Genomic DNA, 25404 nt, shown 5'->3' on the forward strand with positions numbered 1-25404 from the left:
TAAAATTGTCATTTTTAATTGACTATCTAAACACTAGATATATTTGCACATGGAGCAAAGAGTATAAAAATTGGTCGCGTCACTAATAATATCGCGATACATTTTTACTACCATCAAAATACCACATACGTTTATATGTCCTCTTTATTTAATTTGGTTTCTAAACCTCAGGAATAGTTTTAATTATATGTGCGCTCTAAGTTGAATGAATTTCTTGAATCTCTTTACTTGAATTTCTAAGACTTAAAAATATTTATAAATAGATGTCCTATTGCATAATATTTTTTTATCGCTTCACTTATAAAATAACGATCCTGCCTTTCTACCTTTGAATAAACATTCATATAAACATGGAGAAAAAAACGTTCGCGTCACTAACAGTATGTGACGATAAAATTTTGCTAACATTAAAAGGAACATATTTTTATATGTCAACTCTTAGTTGAATTGGTCTATTGCTTAAGATTCTAGACCTTAGGAATATTTTTATATTATATGTTTGCCAATCTTCGCGTCACTAAAAAGATGACGATTCATATTGTTATTATTAGATGGTCGAGTTGTACTTATATTGATATGTTAATCAAATTGGTCTCTTACTTGAAAATCTAGACCTTAGGAATATTTTTATATTATATGTTTGCCAATCTTCGCGTCACTAATAAGATGACGATTCATATTGTTATTATTAGATGGTCGAGTTGTACTTATATTGATATGTTAATCAAATTGGTCTCTTACTTGAAAATCTAGACCTTAGGAATATTTTTATATTATATGTTTGCCAATCTTCGCGTCACTAATAAGATGACGATTCATATTGTTATTATTAGATGGTCGAGTTGTACTTATATTGATATGTTAATCAAATTGGTCTCTTACTTGAAAATCTAGACCTTAGGAATATTTTTATATTATATGTTTGCCAATCTTCGCGTCACTAATAAGATGACGATTCATATTGTTATTATTAGATGGTCGAGTTGTACTTATATTGATATGTTAATCAAATTGGTCTCTTACTTGAAAATCTAGACCTTAGGAATATTTTTATATTATATGTTTGCCAATCTTCGCGTCACTAATAAGATGACGATTCATATTATTATTAGATGGTCGAGTTGTACTTATATTGATATGTTAATCAAATTGGTCTCTTACTTGAAAATCTAGACCTTAGGAATATTTTTATATTATATGTTTGCCAATCTTCGCGTCACTAATAAGATGACGATTCATATTGTTATTATTAGATGGTCGAGTTGTACTTATATTGATATGTTAATCAAATTGGTCTCTTACTTGAAAATCTAGACCTTAGGAATATTTTTATATTATATGTTTGCCAATCTTCGCGTCACTAATAAGATGACGATTCATATTATTATTAGATGGTCGAGTTGTACTTATATTGATATGTTAATCAAATTGGTCTCTTACTTGAAAATCTAGACCTTAGGAATATTTTTATATTATATGTTTGCCAATCTTCGCGTCACTAATAAGATGACGATTCATATTGTTATTATTAGATGGTCGAGTTGTACTTATATTGATATGTTAATCAAATTGGTCTCTTACTTGAAAATCTAGACCTTAGGAATGTAATATATAAAGGATTAAAAATTCGCCACAAAGCCAAGCAAACAATCAATGCATACAAATAGATTGTTGGTTGAACTTTATATAAGAAGTTCAACACAACAAATAAATTATGCAATTTTATTATCGAATCATCAAGCAAAGGATAAGCTTCAGTGGATCGCAGTATGGCAGCTGCTCAACCACTTACAACACCTTGCCTGTTACAAAAGTCGTTTACAATTGATTCTAGGCTTTGTCATTGTATTAAATAATGCTTTTATATGTAACTAGCGCGGCATCAGGTGATCAAAGATCCTCCCAATTTACTATGTTACAAATTACATTGGCATCACATCCATTGTCGTTTAAAAAGTAAATTATAAACTTTAAATGGTTTAGAAGCCATACAATGCAAATTGCCCCTTATTTATCATTGCAGTCCAGCACGGATACGACCTTAGAGGCGTTCAGGCATAATCCAACGGACGTAGCGTCATACCACTGTTCGCTCGAACAAGTATTGTGCCATTGGTCCGTACCTGCGGTTCCTCTCGTACTACGCAGGAATGCTGTCGCAACAACGTTTTGTCATTAGTAGGGTAAAACTAACCTGTCTCACGACGGTCTAAACCCAGCTCACGTTCCCTTGCATGGGTGAACAATCCAACGCTTGGTGAATTTTGCTTCACAATGATAGGAAGAGCCGACATCGAAGGATCAAAAAGCGACGTCGCTATGAACGCTTGGCCGCCACAAGCCAGTTATCCCTATGGTAACTTTTCTGACACCTCTTGTTAAAAACTCTTTAAACCAAAAGGATCGATAGGCCGAGCTTTTGCTGTCCCTGTGTGTACTGAACACCGAGATCAAGTCAGCATTTGCCCTTTTGCTCTATGTGTGGTTTCTGTCCGCACTGAGCTGGCCTTGGGACACCTTCGTTATTATTTGAGAGATGTACCGCCCCAGTCAAACTCCCTACCTGGCAATGTCCTTGAATTGGATCATACCTGAGTAATTGGAGTTATACCAAATTTTCAAATCAAAAATACATAAATGCACCGTTTTATTAAAGAATTTGTTTGCGATTATATAACAAACTCGTGATACTTTGATCAAGAAGCTTGCATCAAAACCCAATACCATAAGATATAATAAATATATCCGTATAATGGCTAGGAAATGATACACGTTCCATTTAATCAAGTAAGTAAGGAAACAATAAGAGTAGTGGTATTTCATTGGCGATACCAAACCGAGGTCTAATATCTCCCACTTATTCTACACCTCTTATGTCTCCTTACACTGCCAGATTAGAGTCAAGCTCAAAAGGGTCTTCTTTCCCCGCTAATTATTCCAAGCCCGTTCCCTTGGCTGTGGTTTCGCTAGATAGTAGATAGGGACAGTAGGAATCTCGTTAATCCATTCATGCGCGTCACTAATTAGATGACGAGGCATTTGGCTACCTTAAGAGAGTCATAGTTACTCCCGCCGTTGACCCGCGCTTACTTGAATTTCTTCACTTTGACATTCAGAGCACTGGGCAGAAATCACATTGTGTCAACACCCGCTAGGGCCATCACAATGCTTTGTTTTAATTAGACAGTCGGATTCCCCAAGTCCGTGCCAGTTCTGAATTGATTGTTAATTGATAATCGTTATAATTAATAAGAACTAATTGGTTTAACCCAATTAGTATTCTTAAAAATTTTAGCAAGAAAGTTCCACAATTGGCTACGTAACTAAACTATCCGGGGAACAAGTAACTAACATAAATGCTAGAAACTCTATTTACCCAGAACGAGCACATAAACCATGTTATTGTTTCCCAATCAAGCCCGACTATCTCAATCTTCAGAGCCAATCCTTATCCCGAAGTTACGGATCTAATTTGCCGACTTCCCTTACCTACATTATTCTATCGACTAGAGACTCTTCACCTTGGAGACCAGCTGCGGATATTGGTACGGCCTGTTGAGAAGTTTGCGTGTCCCCACCATAAATTTTCAAGGTCCGAGGAGAAAATATCGACACAACAGTATATGTCATGCTCTTCTAGCCCATCTACCATATCTCTCTGCGAAAGACTTCCATGGTAGTACGGCTATAAAACAGAAAAGAAAACTCTTCCGATATCTCTCGACGGCTTCTTTATGGTCGTTCCTGTTGCCAGGATGAGCACGAGGCCCATATTTAATAACAAACGGATACTCAACAGGTTACGGAATTGGAACCGTATTCCCTTTCGTTCAAAATTATTCAAGTATATTAATTTAGCTAGATTTTATATAATATATATATTTGTTTGGCATTTGTATTTTACTTGAAAATTTTCGGCTTTCGCCTTGAACTTAGGACCGACTAACTCGTGATCAACCACTGTTCACACGAAACCCTTCTCCACTTCAGTCCTCCAAGGTCTCATTCGATTATTTGCTACTACCACCAAGATCTGTACCAATGGCAGCTCCATGCAGGCTTACGCCAAACACTTCTACGCATACCATTGTACCTTCCTACTCACTAAAGTTTCAAAATTTATATTACAAGTAATATAAATCATCTACTTTAGCGGTAATGTATAGGTATACAACTTAAGCGCCATCCATTTTAAGGGCTAGTTGCTTCGGCAGGTGAGTTGTTACACACTCCTTAGCGGATTTCGACTTCCATGATCACCGTCCTGCTGTTTTAAGCAACCAACGCCTTTCATGGTATCTGCATGAGTTGTTAATTTGGGCACCGTAACATTACGTTTGGTTCATCCCACAGCGCCAGTTCTGCTTACCAAAAGTGGCCCACTGGGCACATTATATCATAACCTTGAACTTCATATCAAGAAAGTTAAGGTTCTTACCCATTTAAAGTTTGAGAATAGGTTAAGATCGTTTCGACCCTAAGGCCTCTAATCATTCGCTTTACCAGATAAGATTATTTTATATAATATTAAAATGCACCAGCTATCCTGAGGGAAACTTCGGAAGGAACCAGCTACTAGATGGTTCGATTGGTCTTTCGCCCCTATACTCAATTCTGACAATCGATTTGCACGTCAGAACTGTTTCGGTCTTCCATCAGGGTTTCCCCTGACTTCAACCTGATCAAGTATAGTTCACCATCTTTCGGGTCACAGCATATATGCTCAAGGTACGTTCCAGTTAGAGGCATAAATAATATAAATATCATTATACATAACTATATAGAACGCCCCGGGATTGTGTTAATTAGCTATAAATAGTTAAAAAACTAATCCCATTATTAGTCAAGTTAATTACGCTATTAGGTTTATATCCCAATAACTTGCACATATGTTAGACTCCTTGGTCCGTGTTTCAAGACGGGTCCCGAAGGTATCCTGAATCTTTCGCATTGTTAATCCTACAAGTGCATATAATAAACACAAAAATCAATGATAATTATGCCATTATATAATTCCGAAAAATTAACGCACTGTATTCATATAAATCTATCAGCACTTTATCAAATTAATAACATTTATTCTGTGTTAAAATGCAAGCAAATTAATTTGAATAAACTATAAGTTATATTTTATGATAAATTTGGTATGCTAATAGATTACAATGTCCTTATATGGAAAAAATGCACACTATTATCATAATATTGTTTAAATATTACAATTCTAATGATGAATTTTCCATAACGGATATTCAGGTTCATCGGGCTTAACCTCTAAGCAGTTTCACGTACTGTTTAACTCTCTATTCAGAGTTCTTTTCAACTTTCCCTCACGGTACTTGTTTACTATCGGTCTCATGGTTATATTTAGTTTTAGATGGAGTTTACCACCCACTTAGTGCTGCACTATCAAGCAACACGACTCTTTGGAAACATCATCTAGTAATCATTAACGTTATACGGGCCTGGCACCCTCTATGGGTAAATGGCCTCATTTAAGAAGGACTTAAATCGTTAATTTCTCATACTAGAATATTGACGCTCCATACACTGCATCTCACATTTGCCATATAGACAAAGTGACTTAGTGCTGAACTGATTTCTTTTCGCTCGCCGCTACTAAGAAAATCCTTGTTAGTTTCTTTTCCTCCCCTAATTAATATGCTTAAATTCAGGGGGTAGTCCCATATGAGTTGAGGTTGTGTATAACTTTTATATGCAATTAATTCTTTATATATAATGATAAAACATTTTATTAAATTCGTTATATTAATAATATCTGTATATAAATGGCATTTGTTTGATTTAACGAATCAACGAAGAACAATAATATTGTCAACGGTTTTCTATTTTCTAATCATTAATAAGAGACAATTCTAGATAAATTTTTATGCTAGACATTTCTCAGTATCATTTGATTGAAAAAGAAAATATTTCTCTTCGTTTTTCACATTCAAATTATTTACTAATGTGAGATAATGTTTTTCATATATTTTTTAATATTATGAATAAAATAATTAAATTATTATTATCCAATAATATACCATATGCTTATAAAATTTCATTATAAAATTTGTATAAGCAACTTAATTAGCATAGTCTTACAACCCTCAACCATATGTAGTCCAAGCAGCACTATAAAATTAATTAAAGTACATAACAGCATGGACTGCGATATGCGTTCAAAATGTCGATGTTCATGTGTCCTGCAGTTCACACGATGACGCACAGTTTGCTGCGTTCTTCATCGACCCATGAGCCGAGTGATCCACCGCTTAGAGTTTTATAAATTGGTTTCTTAATTTTGTCAAATATGTTTTTATTGAAAGAAATTAAAAATACACCATTTTACTGGCATATATCAATTCCTTCAATAAATTTATTTTTATACCTAAAACGAATGCTGCGAAATGTCTTAGTTTTATATAACCAATATATATCAAAGTATTTCTTTTTAAATTGCATTTATTGTAAATAAATATATATATATATATTAATACTTTTTTAGCGATATAAATTGAAATTTATATAAAACATTAACCTGTATAAAACCAGGTACAACATTGTACATTTTAGGTTGTTGCATTATCCAATGTATGCGCATAACTGAGATGAACAATACATATCGCAACGCGTGTATATTATGGTCCATATACACACAGTATTTTAATTGTGTTTATATACAATAATAATTTAATATTATTATTTTAATAATTCGATTTGCTTGTTCGAATTTTTATTTGTTTGTTTTGGCTGCTTATTATTTCTCTCATATGTATTAAATACAATATATAATTTTAATATTTGCATTATTTCGATTTGCTTGTTCGAAATTTCATTTGATCTATATTAGATCATATACATTTTGGCAATTCATATTTTATTTGTATTACTATAATGTATTTATTATAATATAAACAAATATTTTATTAACGGTAAGGATATACAATAATAATTTAATATTATTATTTTAATAATTCGATTTGCTTGTTCGAATTTTTATTTGTTTGCTTTGGCTGCTTATTATTTCTCTCATATGTTTTAAATACAATATATAATTTTAATATTTGCATTATTTCGATTTGCTTGTTCGAAATTTTATTTGATCTATATTAGATCTCATATACATTTTGGCAATTCATATTTTATTTGTATTATTATAATGTATTTATTATAATATAAACAAATATTTTATTAACGGTAAGGATATACAATAATAATTTAATATTATTATTTTAATAATTCGATTTGCTTGTTCGAATTTTTATTTGTTTGCTTTGGCTGCTTATTAATTTCTCTCATATGTATTAAATACAATATATAATTTTAATATTTGCATTATTTCGATTTGCTTGTTCGAAATTTCATTTGATCTATAATAGATCTCATATACATTTTGGCAATTCATATTTTATTTGTAATACTATAATGTATTTATTATAATATAAACAAATATTTTATTAACGGTAAGGATATTAAAACATTAATGATCCTTCCGCAGGTTCACCTACGGAAACCTTGTTACGACTTTTACTTCCTCTAAATAATCAAGTTCGGTCAACTTTTGCGAAACAACCGTAACACGCAAGGCGTCACAGTGATCACGTCCGGAGACCTCACTAAATAATTCAATCGGTAGTAGCGACGGGCGGTGTGTACAAAGGGCAGGGACGTAATCAATGCGAGTTAATGACTCACACTTACTGGGAATTCCAAGTTCATGTGAACAGTTTCAGTTCACAATCCCAAGCATGAAAGTGGTTCAGCGGTTTACCCGGACCTCTCGGTCTAGGAAATACACGTTGATACTTTCATTGTAGCGCGCGTGCAGCCCAGGACATCTAAGGGCATCACAGACCTGTTATTGCTCAATCTCATTATTGCTAGACGCAATTTGTCCATTTAAGAAGCTAGTGTCCTTATAATGGGACAAACCAACAGGTACGGCTCCACTTATATAAACACATTCAAACACAATAAACATTTTACTGCCACCATGAATGAAGGCTATATAAGCTTCAACACCATAATCCTGAAGATATCTATTTAATATATTTGAGTCTCGTTCGTTATCGGAATTAACCAGACAAATCACTCCACGAACTAAGAACGGCCATGCACCACCACCCATAGATTCGAGAAAGAGCTATCAATCTGTCTTACACACTTATGTTCGGACCTGGTAAGTTTTCCCGTGTTGAGTCAAATTAAGCCGCAGGCTCCACTCCTGGTGGTGCCCTTCCGTCAATTCCTTTAAGTTTCAGCTTTGCAACCATACTTCCCCCGGAGCCCAAAAGCTTTGGTTTCCCGGGAAGCGACTGAGAGAGCCATAAAAGTAGCTACACCCAATTGCTAGCTGGCATCGTTTATGGTTAGAACTAGGGCGGTATCTGATCGCCTTCGAACCTCTAACTTTCGTTCTTGATTAATGAAAACATCTTTGGCAAATGCTTTCGCTTAAGTTAGTCTTACGACGGTCCAAGAATTTCACCTCTCGCGTCGTAATACTAATGCCCCCAAACTGCTTCTATTAATCATTACCTCTTGATCTGAAAACCAATGAAAGCAGAACAGAGGTCTTATTTCATTATCCCATGCACAGAATATTCAGGCATTTGAAGCCTGCTTTAAGCACTCTAATTTGTTCAAAGTAATTGTACCGGCCCACAATAACACTCGTTTAAGAGCACTAATGCAGGTTTTTAAATAGGAGGAACATATGAAAAAATACAAGTATCTAAGCACATGTAAGAACTCCACCGGTAATACGCTTACATACATAAAGGTATAGTACTAACCACAATTGTAAGTTGTACTACCCGTATGAAGCACAAGTTCAACTACGAACGTTTTAACCGCAACAACTTTAATATACGCTATTGGAGCTGGAATTACCGCGGCTGCTGGCACCAGACTTGCCCTCCAATTGGTCCTTGTTAAAGGATTTAAAGTGTACTCATTCCAATTACAGGGCCTCGGATATGAGTCCTGTATTGTTATTTTTCGTCACTACCTCCCCGAGCTGGGAGTGGGTAATTTACGCGCCTGCTGCCTTCCTTAGATGTGGTAGCCGTTTCTCAGGCTCCCTCTCCGGAATCGAACCCTGATTCCCCGTTACCCGTTGCAACCATGGTAGTCCTAGATACTACCATCAAAAGTTGATAGGGCAGACATTTGAAAGATCTGTCGTCGGTACAAGACCATACGATCTGCATGTTATCTAGAGTTCAACCAATATAACGATCTTGCGATCGCTTGGTTTTAGCCTAATAAAAGCACATGTTCCATAAGGTTCATGTTTTAATTGCATGTATTAGCTCTAGAATTACCACAGTTATCCAAGTAACTGTTAACGATCTAAGGAACCATAACTGATATAATGAGCCTTTTGCGGTTTCACTTTTAATTCGTGTGTACTTAGACATGCATGGCTTAATCTTTGAGACAAGCATATAACTACTGGCAGGATCAACCAGAATAATGTTTTTATTCATATTTCATTCATATTTTTTGAATAGAAATTAGCAATATATATGTTGTTATAGATTTTATTTCTATCGAATACGGCCATTTTTATATAGCATTCGTATACGTTTGTTTTCCAATTTATACTTGTTTCGCCACTAATAATAACAAGTTTTTATTGATGTCAAAAAGAATCATATTCTTTATAAACACAATATTTATTTTTCATATATTTTCTTTATATATGCACATTTCATTCTAAAATATCATTTTTGTTCGACATACATAATATATTGTATCCACACATGTACAATTTTTGTTTAACCAATATAAGATATTGAGTTAATCATTTGTATTTTGACGATAAATTTAAAATTTATCTATATATATCCATATAAGTCTCTGGTAATATATAAAATAGAACCGAGTGTATATATATAATTATTACTACTATATTTATTTCTTAAATAATATATACTTATATATTATTTATATATATACTCTTTATTATATATTATATAATTTCTTAAATAACTCTCTTAATAGCTATTTTTTATTATCAACAATATAAGTTGATATTAATATTGAAAATGTATTCATAATTACATTTTTATATTTCTTTGGTAGACTTTTATGTACTATTATTATTTAATAATACACATATAATATAAATCATGTTAGCCTACCTCCTAAAATTAACGATAAAATTCGGAAACAATTTGTTATTCTATGTACAATAGAAACTTGGCCTTTGTTTCAACGTTATTATCTTTGGGCTTAAAATATTAACCGCGGAGCCAAGTCTCGTATTCAAATAAATGAATAAAGAAACAAATTTGACGGATAATATCTTCTCTACTGACATATGTCAATAGCAGACGGCCGGCCCATTGACCATCCTATAGTAGTTTTTGGACACGCTGTCTCCCATTCGGGTATATTCAATTTACTTTGCCACTCACCCATATAGTGTTCTCTTATATAATAAGACAACGCACTTTTATATTCATTATATGGATATATTGCCTTCCTCATATTTGCCACACCACCTATAGTAGTTTTTGGACACGCTGTCTCCCATTCGGGTATATTCAATTTACTTTGCCACTCACCCATATAGTGTTCTCTTATATAATAAGAAAACGCACTTTTATTTTCATTATATGGATATATTGCCTTCCTCATATTTGCCACACCACCTATAGTAGTTTTTGGACACGCTGTCTCCCATTCGGGTATATTCAATTTACTTTGCCACTCACCCATATAGTGTTCTCTTATATAATAAGAAAACGCACTTTTATTTTCATTATATGGATATATTGCCTTCCTCATATTTGCCACACCACCTATAGTAGTTTTTGGACACGCTGTCTCCCATTCGGGTATATTCAATTCTCTTTGCCACTCACCCTTATAGTATTCTCTTATTTAATAAGAATACTAAAATACTTCTCATATTATAGATGTAATCTATTAACTTCTCAATATCCATACGGTTTATGTATGGTATTGACAAAATCCTATGCATTTGCATAAGATTTATTTTGCCACAATTTATAGTACTAGTGCCGCCCTCACTAGGTATAAATATCTCATTTCGCTAGTAGTGTATGGGCAAATTCTACTAGCTATTCTCATAAATATGTCACTTATATGCCATATCTATACAATTCATGCACTTTTATATGTATATTTGCTATATTATACATTATTATGCCTTATAGGTATTATACCTATAAGCCACATCCATACGATTGCTTAATATAAATATATGTATAATTTTTTATACATATTTTTTTTTATTTATGTATGGTTTTTTATTCATATCCATATACTGTATTCACTTTTATATGGATATGATTGGCGTTTTATATAGTATTGACAAAATCATAAGTTTGACCAATACGAGGAGAGGTCCGCCAACGACCACCTCCCTATAGGTGTTTTTGGACACGCTGTCTCCCATTCGACTGCTTACTATACTAGGGGCTACCCGCTCCGTATGATATTCTCTCATATAACAAGAGAATGCAAGAAATATTCGTATTTTATGAATATAATCCATTTATTTTTCAATATCCATACGTTTTACTTAGTTTTTTGTACGGTATTGACAAAATCCTATGCATTTGCATAAGATTTATTTTGCCACAATTTATAGTACTAGTGCCGCCCTCACTAGGTATAAATATCTCATTTCGCTAGTAGTGTATGGGCAAATTCTACTAGCTATTCTCATAAATATGTCACTTATATGCCATATCTATACAATTCATGCACTTTTATATGTATATTTGCTATATTATACATTATTATGCCTTATAGGTATTATACCTATAAGCCACATCCATACGATTGCTTAATATAAATATATGTATAATTTTTTATACATATTTTTTTTTTATTTATGTATGGTTTTTTATTCATATCCATATACTGTATTCAATTTTATATGGATATGATTGGCGTTTTATATAGTATTGACAAAATCATAAGTTTGACCAATACGAGGAGAGGTCCGCCAACGACCACCTCCCTATAGGTGTTTTTGGACACGCTGTCTCCCATTCGACTGCTTACTATACTAGGGGCTACCCGCTCCGTATGATATTCTCTCATATAACAAGAGAATGCAAGAAATATTCGTATTTTATGAATATAATCCATTTATTTTTCAATATCCATACGTTTTACTTAGTTTTTTGTACGGTATTGACAAAATCCTATGCATTTGCATAAGATTTATTTTGCCACAATTTATAGTACTAGTGCCGCCCTCACTAGGTATAAATATCTCATTTCGCTAGTAGTGTATGGGCAAATTCTACTAGCTATTCTCATAAATATGTCACTTATATGCCATATCTATACAATTCATGCACTTTTATATGTATATTTGCTATATTATACATTATTATGCCTTATAGGTATTATACCTATAAGCCACATCCATACGATTGCTTAATATAAATATATGTATAATTTTTTATACATATTTTTTTTTATTTATGTATGGTTTTTTATTCATATCCATATACTGTATTCACTTTTATATGGATATGATTGGCGTTTTATATAGTATTGACAAAATCATAAGTTTGACCAATACGAGGAGAGGTCCGCCAACGACCACCTCCCTATAGGTGTTTTTGGACACGCTGTCTCCCATTCGACTGCTTACTATACTAGGGGCTACCCGCTCCGTATGATATTCTCTCATATAACAAGAGAATGCAAGAAATATTCGTATTTTATGAATATAATCCATTTATTTTTCAATATCCATACGTTTTACTTAGTTTTTTGTACGGTATTGACAAAATCCTATGCATTTGCATAAGATTTATTTTGCCACAATTTATAGTACTAGTGCCGCCCTCACTAGGTATAAATATCTCATTTCGCTAGTAGTGTATGGGCAAATTCTACTAGCTATTCTCATAAATATGTCACTTATATGCCATATCTATACAATTCATGCACTTTTATATGTATATTTGCTATATTATACATTATTATGCCTTATAGGTATTATACCTATAAGCCACATCCATACGATTGCTTAATATAAATATATGTATAATTTTTTATACATATTTTTTTTTATTTATGTATGGTTTTTTATTCATATCCATATACTGTATTCACTTTTATATGGATATGATTGGCGTTTTATATAGTATTGACAAAATCATAAGTTTGACCAATACGAGGAGAGGTCCGCCAACGACCACCTCCCTATAGGTGTTTTTGGACACGCTGTCTCCCATTCGACTGCTTACTATACTAGGGGCTGCCCGCTCCGTATGATATTCTCTCGTATAACAAGAGAATGCAAGAAATATTCGTATTTTATGAATATAATCCATTTATTTTTCAATATCCATACGTTTTACTTAGTTTTTTGTACGGTATTGACAAAATCCTATGCATTTGCATAAGATTTATTTTGCCACAATTTATAGTACTAGTGCCGCCCTCACTAGGTATAAATATCTCATTTCGCTAGTAGTGTATGGGCAAATTCTACTAGCTATTCTCATAAATGCCTTCTTTATGCCATATCTATACAATTTATGCACTTTTATATGTATATTTGCTAATATTATACATTATTATGCCTTATAGGTATTATACCTATAAGCCATATACATACGATTTCATTTTTTTATTTATATATGGTTTTGTATTTATAACCATATACCGTATTTACTTTTATAAGGATATGATTGGCGTTTTATATAGTATTGACAAAATTATAAGTTTGACAAACACTTTTTTAAGTCTTTTAGTTAAAATTGTCATTTTTAATTGACTATCTAAACACTAGATATATTTGCACATGGAGCAAAGAGTATAAAAATTGGTCGCGTCACTAATAATATCGCGATACATTTTTACTACCATCAAAATACCACATACGTTTATATGTCCTCTTTATTTAATTTGGTTTCTAAACCTCAGGAATAGTTTTAATTATATGTGCGCTCTAAGTTGAATGAATTTCTTGAATCTCTTTACTTGAATTTCTAAGACTTAAAAATATTTATAAATAGATGTCCTATTGCATAATATTTTTTTATCGCTTCACTTATAAAATAACGATCCTGCCTTTCTACCTTTGAATAAACATTCATATAAACATGGAGAAAAAAACGTTCGCGTCACTAACAGTATGTGACGATAAAATTTTGCTAACATTAAAAGGAACATATTTTTATATGTCAACTCTTAGTTGAATTGGTCTATTGCTTAAGATTCTAGACCTTAGGAATATTTTTATATTATATGTTTGCCAATCTTCGCGTCACTAAAAAGATGACGATTCATATTGTTATTATTAGATGGTCGAGTTGTACTTATATTGATATGTTAATCAAATTGGTCTCTTACTTGAAAATCTAGACCTTAGGAATATTTTTATATTATATGTTTGCCAATCTTCGCGTCACTAATAAGATGACGATTCATATTGTTATTATTAGATGGTCGAGTTGTACTTATATTGATATGTTAATCAAATTGGTCTCTTACTTGAAAATCTAGACCTTAGGAATATTTGTATATTATATGTTTGCCAATCTTCGCGTCAGTAATAAGATGACGATTCATATTGTTATTATTAGATGGTCGAGTTGTACTTATATTGATATGTTAATCAAATTGGTCTCTTACTTGAAAATCTAGACCTTAGGAATATTTTTATATTATATGTTTGCCAATCTTCGCGTCACTAATAAGATGACGATTCATATTGTTATTATTAGATGGTCGAGTTGTACTTATATTGATATGTTAATCAAATTGGTCTCTTACTTGAAAATCTAGACCTTAGGAATATTTTTATATTATATGTTTGCCAATCTTCGCGTCACTAATAAGATGACGATTCATATTGTTATTATTAGATGGTCGAGTTGTACTTATATTGATATGTTAATCAAATTGGTCTCTTACTTGAAAATCTAGACCTTAGGAATATTTTTATATTATATGTTTGCCAATCTTCGCGTCACTAATAAGATGACGATTCATATTGTTATTATTAGATGGTCGAGTTGTACTTATATTGATATGTTAATCAAATTGGTCTCTTACTTGAAAATCTAGACCTTAGGAATATTTGTATATTATATGTTTGCCAATCTTCGCGTCACTAATAAGATGACGATTCATATTGTTATTATTAGATGGTCGAGTTGTACTTATATTGATATGTTAATCAAATTGGTCTCTTACTTGAAAATCTAGACCTTAGGAATATTTTTATATTATATGTTTGCCAATCTTCGCGTCACTAATAAGATGACGATTCATATTATTATTAGATGGTCGAGTTGTACTTATATTGATATGTTAATCAAATTGGTCTCTTACTTGAAAATCTAGACCTTAGGAATATTTTTATATTATATGTTTGCCAATCTTCGCGTCACTAATAAGATGACGATTCATATTGTTATTATTAGATGGTCGAGTTGTACTTATATTGATATGTTAATCAAATTGGTCTCTTACTTGAAAATCTAGACCTTAGGAATATTTTTATATTATATGTTTGCCAATCTTCGCGTCACTAATAAGATGACGATTCATATTGTTATTATTAGATGGTCGAGTTGTACTTATATTGATATGTTAATCAAATTGGTCTCTTACTTGAAAATCTAGACCTTAGGAATGTAATATATAAAGGATTAAAAATTCGCCACAAAGCCAAGCAAACAATCAATGCATACAAATAGATTGTTGGTTGAACTTTATATAAGAAGTTTAACACAACAAATAAATTATGCAATTTTATTATCGAATCATCAAGCAAAGGATAAGCTTCAGTGGATCGCAGTATGGCAGCTGCTCAACCACTTACAACACCTTGCCTGTTACAAAAGTCGTTTACAATTGATTCTAGGCTTTGTCATTGTATTAAATAATGCTTTTATATGTAACTAGCGCGGCATCAGGTGATCAAAGATCCTCCCAATTTACTATGTTACAAATTACATTGGCATCACATCCATTGTCGTTTAAAAAGTAAATTATAAACTTTAAATGGTTTAGAAGCCATACAATGCAAATTGCCCCTTATTTATCATTGCAGTCCAGCACGGATACGACCTTAGAGGCGTTCAGGCATAATCCAACGGACGTAGCGTCATACCACTGTTCGCTCGAACAAGTATTGTGCCATTGGTCCGTACCTGCGGTTCCTCTCGTACTACGCAGGAATGCTGTCGCAACAACGTTTTGTCATTAGTAGGGTAAAACTAACCTGTCTCACGACGGTCTAAACCCAGCTCACGTTCCCTTGCATGGGTGAACAATCCAACGCTTGGTGAATTTTGCTTCACAATGATAGGAAGAGCCGACATCGAAGGATCAAAAAGCGACGTCGCTATGAACGCTTGGCCGCCACAAGCCAGTTATCCCTATGGTAACTTTTCTGACACCTCTTGTTAAAAACTCTTTAAACCAAAAGGATCGATAGGCCGAGCTTTTGCTGTCCCTGTGTGTACTGAACACCGAGATCAAGTCAGCATTTGCCCTTTTGCTCTATGTGTGGTTTCTGTCCGCACTGAGCTGGCCTTGGGACACCTCCGTTATTATTTGAGAGATGTACCGCCCCAGTCAAACTCCCTACCTGGCAATGTCCTTGAATTGGATCATACCTGAGTAATTGGAGTTATACCAAATTTTCAAATCAAAAATACATAAATGCACCGTTTTATTAAAGAATTTGTTTGCGATTATATAACAAACTCGTGATACTTTGATCAAGAAGCTTGCATCAAAACCCAATACCATAAGATATAATAAATATATCCGTATAATGGCTAGGAAATGATACACGTTCCATTTAATCAAGTAAGTAAGGAAACAATAAGAGTAGTGGTATTTCATTGGCGATACCAAACCGAGGTCTAATATCTCCCACTTATTCTACACCTCTTATGTCTCCTTACACTGCCAGATTAGAGTCAAGCTCAAAAGGGTCTTCTTTCCCCGCTAATTATTCCAAGCCCGTTCCCTTGGCTGTGGTTTCGCTAGATAGTAGATAGGGACAGGTGTGTCTCGGATCCCTCCGAACTTATTTAACGTGACGTGTTCCGCACTGAAGGGATTACAGCCACGGCATTCTAATATACCCACAAGGGAGTATATAATGCAAGGGTCTGGGTTAAGCGCCAAACCAACGCCCTGGACTAGAAGCTATAGCTATGTACATAGCAACCACCCCAGTAGCAATTTAAGTACTTGCTTGTCGGGCAAGCACTCCCCCTTGCATAGGGGCGAGATCTATCTAAAATCTCTACTGTTCTTTGGGTCGCAGCACCCGAGTTGTATTAACGCAACATCCACGTCGAGCCCGGGGACTCTACCCGCGATATAGGTGTCAACCACAGCCACCACGAAACTCCCACTAGGGGGCCGACCTCAATGAGTAGCCTTGGAGAACCACTCAACCCGTGGCACCGAAATTTCAGGCTCGGTGGGCCTCACCCCTTCAGCTCCGACAAGCTCGGATGGGGCAACCATGTCATATTAGTCGCCTCCTACGACAAGCAATGACAAGCTGTGGCAGTATTCTTCGCCGTTGCCACACGGCAAGGGAGTTTTGGGACTATTGTCCCGGCGCCTGCGGTTCATCCCTCGTCGCTTCCATCCTACGCCTCGAGAAGGCAGCATCAGCAAAAGCTCCTAGGAGACGCATCCGTTCTGGGGTCTCGACTACTCCTGCGACGTTCCATCTTTCTTGGACTCGAACAATGCCAAGGGCATCCAAGTCACGCAAATCGCTATAGAGGCGGCACTCACATAGTACGTGAAGCCAGTCCTCACTCTCCTCTCCACATGAGCATGCGGTTGTGGTGCTGAGGGTTCTACCATGGAGGAAAGCGTTGAACGACCCGTGTCCTGTCAGCAAGAATCCGGCTCTTAAGGTGAAGACAAAGTCCTTCCTCTTGTAGACGAACGCTGCCTCTGGGAAAAACTGGCGAGTCACAAAACCGTGAGCCGCTTGGTCCCATCTGAGTTGCCACTCATTTAGCAGACATTCGTCTAGCAGAGCCATCTTGGATTTCCAGTCCAACACAGACAAGTCCTGTCCATAGAGCCAGTCGCTCTCGTCCAGGGGAACGTGCTTTCTGAGCTTAAACTTCACTGCCATCCTGTGAGCATCTAAATCCATTGGAGGAGCACCAGCAAGCACCTGCAGTGCCACCGTGGACACTGTGCGGCATACCGGTAGGCATCCTAATAGGATGGTCCTCTGGCACGAGGTGAGGAGTCTTAAGGACTTGCCCTTGCTCGCCGCCTTGTACCAGACCGAGGCACCGAAGAGTGCACAGGGGACCATGAGTCCGCTGTATATCGTCCTCTTAGCACGGGAGCTGAGCCCCCAATCGACTCGGAGCACCCGTGCTAGCCCTCCGGCAACTCCAGCCAGCCGATCTCTGAGAGCAGAGATATGCGGGAGAAAGCTCATCCGCTCGCCGACTAAGATGCCAAGGTACCGGCATTTGGTGACGTATGGCAGGCTTGCTCCAGCAAACCGTACCGTCGGTCTCCTAGTGTCTGAAAGATTCCCTTTCAGCAACATGATTGCCGTCTTGCTGGTTGACACACTCACTCCAACCTCAGCTCCCCAGGCTCCCACGATGTCCATCAACTGCTCACCCTTTCGCTCCAGATCGGCACGGGAATTCCCATCGACGAAAAGTAGCAAGTCATCTGCAAACGCGCTCAGAGCACAATGTGGCTCCAGGCGCTGAAGCAGCACATCCATCAGTAGGTTCCAAATAAATGGACCACTGACGGACCCTTGCGGGCAGCCCCGTGTAACCGACACTGTGGCCGCTTCGTAACTGCTGATGATACTGGCACTTCGACCGGAGAAATAACTTTTCCACAAGTCTATCTCTCGACAGCCGACGTCGATAAGCCGATCCAGCACCGCGTTCCACTCAACATTGTCGAAGGCACCCTTGAAATCAACAAAGATTCCCAGCACCCTCCTCTCGCGGCTGGTGGAAACGGTGTTTTTAGCGTGCATCCACGCATCCTCAACGCAGCGTCCAGGCCGAAATCCAAATTGCCATCTGCAGCCATCCGGTAGCACATCCTTCAGTCGATTCACCATGATCCCTTCCAGCACCTTTCCGAACACTGGCAAAAGGCATATGCCACGATAAGAGGCAGGATCGCTCCTGTCCTTATCTGGCCCCTTTACCAGCGGTATCACTCTCGGGTGTTTCCACTCGGCAGGAAAATATCCTTCCGAGAGGCATCGAGAGTACAACTTCGTCAGGTGCTGAGGGATAGCACGCCATACCTCCTTGACGATCCCACCCGTGATGCCGTCCATTCCCGGCGATCGCCGGCTTCTCAGCTTCGCGACGCTGGTTGCCACCTCGAAGGCTTCGAGGGTCGGTGGAGCAGCAGGAGTTATACCCTCACGCACTGTGGATTCCGCAACAGGGAAGAAGTTGCGGAGGAGTATATCTGCGCAGTCGTGCCATGTCGTAAGTAGCGCGCCGTTCGACCTAAGACATCCAAGATCGGTTGTCTTTTTCCGGCCTCGGCATATTCGGTAGGCGTGCCCCCATGGATCATCCTTGTGCCGTCCCACGAAGTCCCGCCAGTTTTGTTCCTTTGTCATCAGGATAAGCTTCTTATACTGGCCTGAGGCAAGCCTTAATCCAGCGGCAAGTCGCTCAACATCGCCGGTGCCACTCCGACGAGCTGCCTGCAGCCTGCGCCTCAGTCTCCTGACCTCTTGGCGCTTGGTACTCAGTTCAGGATTCCACCATATTACGTTTCCCCTTGCTGCAGGTATCCTGCGCCCTATTACCCTGTCGCACACTTCATGTACGATGGAGCGAAGGGCTGACACATGATCATCCAACGGCGATTCCTCCAGTTCCTCGAGACATTCAGCTACATCCCTTAGTTCTACTCTGAATCTTCGCCAACTTGCATTGGAGAGCCTCCATTGCGGTACCGGAGCTAGGCTCTCAACGGTACTGCTTGGATCTGGAGTAACCTCAACAGTGATGATGTTGTGGTCACTCAGCTCCCAGAAGTCAACTCTCCATTCGTATGTTGCCCACACACGCGCTGCTTCGTTGGTGAAGGTCACGTCGATATCACTTCTGGAGCGGTGATTATCGAACGTGAACACCTGGCTGGCCGTATTAAGCACACAGACACCGCTTGCGATGATCCACTCGTCCATGTGCTGTCCCCGTTCGCGATTCAGACGGTCTCCAGAGTTAGCTGGAGTTTTGCTGAACCACATCGGGGAAACCGCATTCGCATCAAGTCCGAGGATTGTCGGTGTCCTGCTGGCTAGCAGCAGAACCGTATCCAGGTAGTCAGTGTAGGGCTGCAGGGCAGCTGAGTACTGGCAGTATACGGAGGACAGAAAAATGGTGCCGTATTTTCCTGTGACACTCACGCACACTCCATAATCCGTCGTCAATGTCTCGATGGGCATGCAGATGGCAGACGGGTCGTCCACGATGATGGCAGCTTTCTTCCTTTTGTCAGCGAAGATTCTCATGCCTCCAGGGAGTCCAGTGAGACGCTTGCCTGCGTCCACATAGGGCTCCTGAATGAGTGCGAACAGGTGGCCAGCATCTCTCATCCGCTTTGCAATCTCGATGACAGCGCAACGGCCTCGACCACAATTCGCTTGGATGAAGCTGAACATGTTAATGTCTAGCTTGCACCCTGGCTAGCACAGCGCTATATATCGGGCATCCACCCGAGAGCATATAGTGCCCCGAGGGTAGCCCTTTATGGCGGCAGTTACGGCAGTCCACCGCATTTTTGCACTTCGCCGCGACGTGGTCGTTCTGTCCGCACTGGCGGCAGACCTGGTTTTCTCTAGCGTACCGACACTCGCTGACTTTGTGGTCAAAACCAAGGCATCGGTGGCACGCATAGGTGCGCACTTGAGAGCGGCAGCGGTAAGAGAACCACTTGATATACACCCTCCCGCTTTCGAGAACGGCCAACGCCTGATCATCTACTTCCAGCGTCACGTTTATAGTGGCGCTGTTAGCTGCTGACCAGGGCTTGGTCGCCAGGACTACCGCCTTCTGGAACTCCTTCAGCGACATCTCCTCGAAGTTTTTCTCTTTTAACTCCATCATGAACTCATCCGGCGTCACAGTGGTGTCCACATCCTGTACCGTCACCCTGGGTTTTGCGGCAGTGTTTTTGGACACCTTAAGGCCCACCTCAGCGAATTTTGCGGAGGCAACGATTTTCGACATCTCCGCCTGCGATGGCGTGCGAATAATCGCGCCGCCCCGCTTCAACTCTCGCACCTCATGCACTCTGACGCCCAAAGCAGGCGCTACCTCTTTGCGGACCTTGTCCGCAATTTGCCTCCCTGATAAGGCCGGATCATCACATGCAACGACTGCCGACCAGGTCTCCCGGATTTTCCGCGGTGCGGCTACAGGGGCATAGGGGGCGACAGGGGCAGCAGGTGAGGCGATAAGGTGCGCGCCTCTAGCAGCGGCGGCTGCGTATGAGACGGCCGAGGCAACCGGTGCCTGCTTCTTAAGGCGGTCCTCAAGCACTCCAATCCGTATAAGGAGGGCTGCAACAACCTCCTCGTAGCGGTTGGCTACGGACTGCACCTTCACATTTGTGGCCGGGTTGGCATAGGAGACCATGAACATCCTACCGATCTCCGATCGGATGTCCCCCATCTCGGCAGCGACGGCACCATTACCTCTCCACTCCCTATCCGAGAAGGATTTTAGAGGACTGGCTGGTGCAACGAAGGTCTTCTCGTGTTCAGCAGAGGATGCAGCAGCGGCGGGGGCTGCGGGAGCGGCAGGGGCTGCGGCAAGGGCAGCGACAGGGGCAGCGGCAGCGGCAGCAGCAGGGGCAGCGGCAGCGGCAGCGGCAGCGGCAGGGGCTGTCGCAGTGTCAGCGGCAGTTGCATCCAGTGCCATCAACTTGCACCTAGAGGCGTCCCTCAGCGGCGCTTTATTGCGCTTACCTCTGGGTCGTCCTCTGCCCCCACTGCTTCCCCTACTACTAGCACTCTCACTGCCAGAATCTCCAACATCCATTTTGGGTGGCGCCATCCGCCGGTTATCGGCAGTTCCAACCCAAAAGCTTTTCCACCAAGGACTTACCCCTTTATTATCAGCTGGTCGGAAAGCTCTATCAGCTGATCAGCTGATAAAAGTTTAGCGATGACACAAACCGCACAGCTGTTTTAGGCAAAATGTGCCTAAATAAGCCTAACGCCTCTCTCAAGAGAGCGCCTCTCTCGTGACACACGTGGCGCAATGGAAAATTTCCAATGGGAAAAACCCAATTTCACCCGGTTTCACCACTTTTACACAGGGAAAACACGCGCACTGGGTTCGCAGGCACAAAACACGAATTTTCGTGCTGTTTCTAGCTTCGTATCTGGTCTCTATCAGTCAATATTGGCTACACTCGCGGAGCGTACGGAAAACACGTCTGTTCGCACGAGCAATCTAACACCGACTGAGTAGATAGGGACAGTAGGAATCTCGTTAATCCATTCATGCGCGTCACTAATTAGATGACGAGGCATTTGGCTACCTTAAGAGAGTCATAGTTACTCCCGCCGTTGACCCGCGCTTACTTGAATTTCTTCACTTTGACATTCAGAGCACTGGGCAGAAATCACATTGTGTCAACACCCGCTAGGGCCATCACAATGCTTTGTTTTAATTAGACAGTCGGATTCCCCAAGTCCGTGCCAGTTCTGAATTGATTGTTAATTGATAATCGTTATAATTAATAAGAACTAATTGGTTTAACCCAATTAGTATTCTTAAAAATTTTAGCAAGAAAGTTCCACAATTGGCTACGTAACTAAACTATCCGGGGAACAAGTAACTAACATAAATGCTAGAAACTCTATTTACCCAGAACGAGCACATAAACCATGTTATTGTTTCCCAATCAAGCCCGACTATCTCAATCTTCAGAGCCAATCCTTATCCCGAAGTTACGGATCTAATTTGCCGACTTCCCTTACCTACATTATTCTATCGACTAGAGACTCTTCACCTTGGAGACCAGCTGCGGATATTGGTACGGCCTGTTGAGAAGTTTGCGTGTCCCCACCATAAATTTTCAAGGTCCGAGGAGAAAATATCGACACAACAGTATATGTCATGCTCTTCTAGCCCATCTACCATATCTCTCTGCGAAAGACTTCCATGGTAGTACGGCTATAAAACAGAAAAGAAAACTCTTCCGATATCTCTCGACGGCTTCTTTATGGTCGTTCCTGTTGCCAGGATGAGCACGAGGCCCATATTTAATAACAAACGGATACTCAACAGGTTACGGAATTGGAACCGTATTCCCTTTCGTTCAAAATTATTCAAGTATATTAATTTAGCTAGATTTTATATAATATATATATTTGTTTGGCATTTGTATTTTACTTGAAAATTTTCGGCTTTCGCCTTGAACTTAGGACCGACTAACTCGTGATCAACCACTGTTCACACGAAACCCTTCTCCACTTCAGTCCTCCAAGGTCTCATTCGATTATTTGCTACTACCACCAAGATCTGTACCAATGGCAGCTCCATGCAGGCTTACGCCAAACACTTCTACGCATACCATTGTACCTTCCTACTCACTAAAGTTTCAAAATTTATATTACAAGTAATATAAATCATCTACTTTAGCGGTAATGTATAGGTATACAACTTAAGCGCCATCCATTTTAAGGGCTAGTTGCTTCGGCAGGTGAGTTGTTACACACTCCTTAGCGGATTTCGACTTCCATGATCACCGTCCTGCTGTTTTAAGCAACCAACGCCTTTCATGGTATCTGCATGAGTTGTTAATTTGGGCACCGTAACATTACGTTTGGTTCATCCCACAGCGCCAGTTCTGCTTACCAAAAGTGGCCCACTGGGCACATTATATCATAACCTTGAACTTCATATCAAGAAAGTTAAGGTTCTTACCCATTTAAAGTTTGAGAATAGGTTAAGATCGTTTCGACCCTAAGGCCTCTAATCATTCGCTTTACCAGATAAGATTATTTTATATAATATTAAAATGCACCAGCTATCCTGAGGGAAACTTCGGAAGGAACCAGCTACTAGATGGTTCGATTGGTCTTTCGCCCCTATACTCAATTCTGACAATCGATTTGCAAGTCAGAACTGTTTCGGTCTTCCATCAGGGTTTCCCCTGACTTCAACCTGATCAAGTATAGTTCACCATCTTTCGGGTCACAGCATATATGCTCAAGGTACGTTCCAGTTAGAGGCATAAATAATATAAATATCATTATACATAACTATATAGAACGCCCCGGGATTGTGTTAATTAGCTATAAATAGTTAAAAAACTAATCCCATTATTAGTCAAGTTAATTACGCTATTAGGTTTATATCCCAATAACTTGCACATATGTTAGACTCCTTGGTCCGTGTTTCAAGACGGGTCCCGAAGGTATCCTGAATCTTTCGCATTGTTAATCCTACAAGTGCATATAATAAACACAAAAATCAATGATAATTATGCCATTATATAATTCCGAAAAATTAACGCACTGTATTCATATAAATCTATCAGCACTTTATCAAATTAATAACATTTATTCTGTGTTAAAATGCAAGCAAATTAATTTGAATAAACTATAAGTTATATTTTATGATAAATTTGGTATGCTAATAGATTACAATGTCCTTATATGGAAAAAATGCACACTATTATCATAATATTGTTTAAATATTACAATTCTAATGATGAATTTTCCATAACGGATATTCAGGTTCATCGGGCTTAACCTCTAAGCAGTTTCACGTACTGTTTAACTCTCTATTCAGAGTTCTTTTCAACTTTCCCTCACGGTACTTGTTTACTATCGGTCTCATGGTTATATTTAGTTTTAGATGGAGTTTACCACCCACTTAGTGCTGCACTATCAAGCAACACGACTCTTTGGAAACATCATCTAGTAATCATTAACGTTATACGGGCCTGGCACCCTCTATGGGTAAATGGCCTCATTTAAGAAGGACTTAAATCGTTAATTTCTCATACTAGAATATTGACGCTCCATACACTGCATCTCACATTTGCCATATAGACAAAGTGACTTAGTGCTGAACTGATTTCTTTTCGCTCGCCGCTACTAAGAAAATCCTTGTTAGTTTCTTTTCCTCCCCTAATTAATATGCTTAAATTCAGGGGGTAGTCCCATATGAGTTGAGGTTGTGTATAACTTTTATATGCAATTAATTCTTTATATATAATGATAAAACATTTTATTAAATTCGTTATATTAATAATATCTGTATATAAATGGCATTTGTTTGATTTAACGAATCAACGAAGAACAATAATATTGTCAACGGTTTTCTATTTTCTAATCATTAATAAGAGACAATTCTAGATAAATTTTTA

The 25404-nt window shown here is 38.3% G+C and overlaps 3 non-coding genes and 1 pseudogene across 3 annotated transcripts; all 4 read right to left on the reverse strand.

The window, feature by feature from the left end:
• Positions 1–1728: 1728 nt before the first annotated feature.
• Positions 1729–5699, reverse strand: LOC127011951 (large subunit ribosomal RNA). The gene has a single exon (XR_007765410.1). It is a non-coding gene; the product is annotated as a large subunit ribosomal RNA (ribosomal RNA).
• Positions 5700–6101: 402 nt separating this feature from the next.
• On the reverse strand, positions 6102–6280 carry LOC127012029 (5.8S ribosomal RNA). Its single transcript, XR_007765452.1, has one exon. It is a non-coding gene; the product is annotated as a 5.8S ribosomal RNA (ribosomal RNA).
• A 1201-nt stretch (positions 6281–7481) lies between these two features.
• Positions 7482–9476, reverse strand: LOC127011872 (small subunit ribosomal RNA). Its single transcript, XR_007765330.1, has one exon. It is a non-coding gene; the product is annotated as a small subunit ribosomal RNA (ribosomal RNA).
• A 6295-nt stretch (positions 9477–15771) lies between these two features.
• Positions 15772–25215, reverse strand: LOC127011985 (large subunit ribosomal RNA; annotated as a pseudogene).
• Between the last annotated feature and the right edge of the window lie 189 nt (positions 25216–25404).

The sequence above is a fragment of the Drosophila biarmipes genome, unplaced genomic scaffold (assembly GCF_025231255.1).
Source record: "Drosophila biarmipes strain raj3 unplaced genomic scaffold, RU_DBia_V1.1 ptg000016l, whole genome shotgun sequence".
Lineage (NCBI taxonomy): Eukaryota > Metazoa > Arthropoda > Insecta > Diptera > Drosophilidae > Drosophila > Drosophila biarmipes.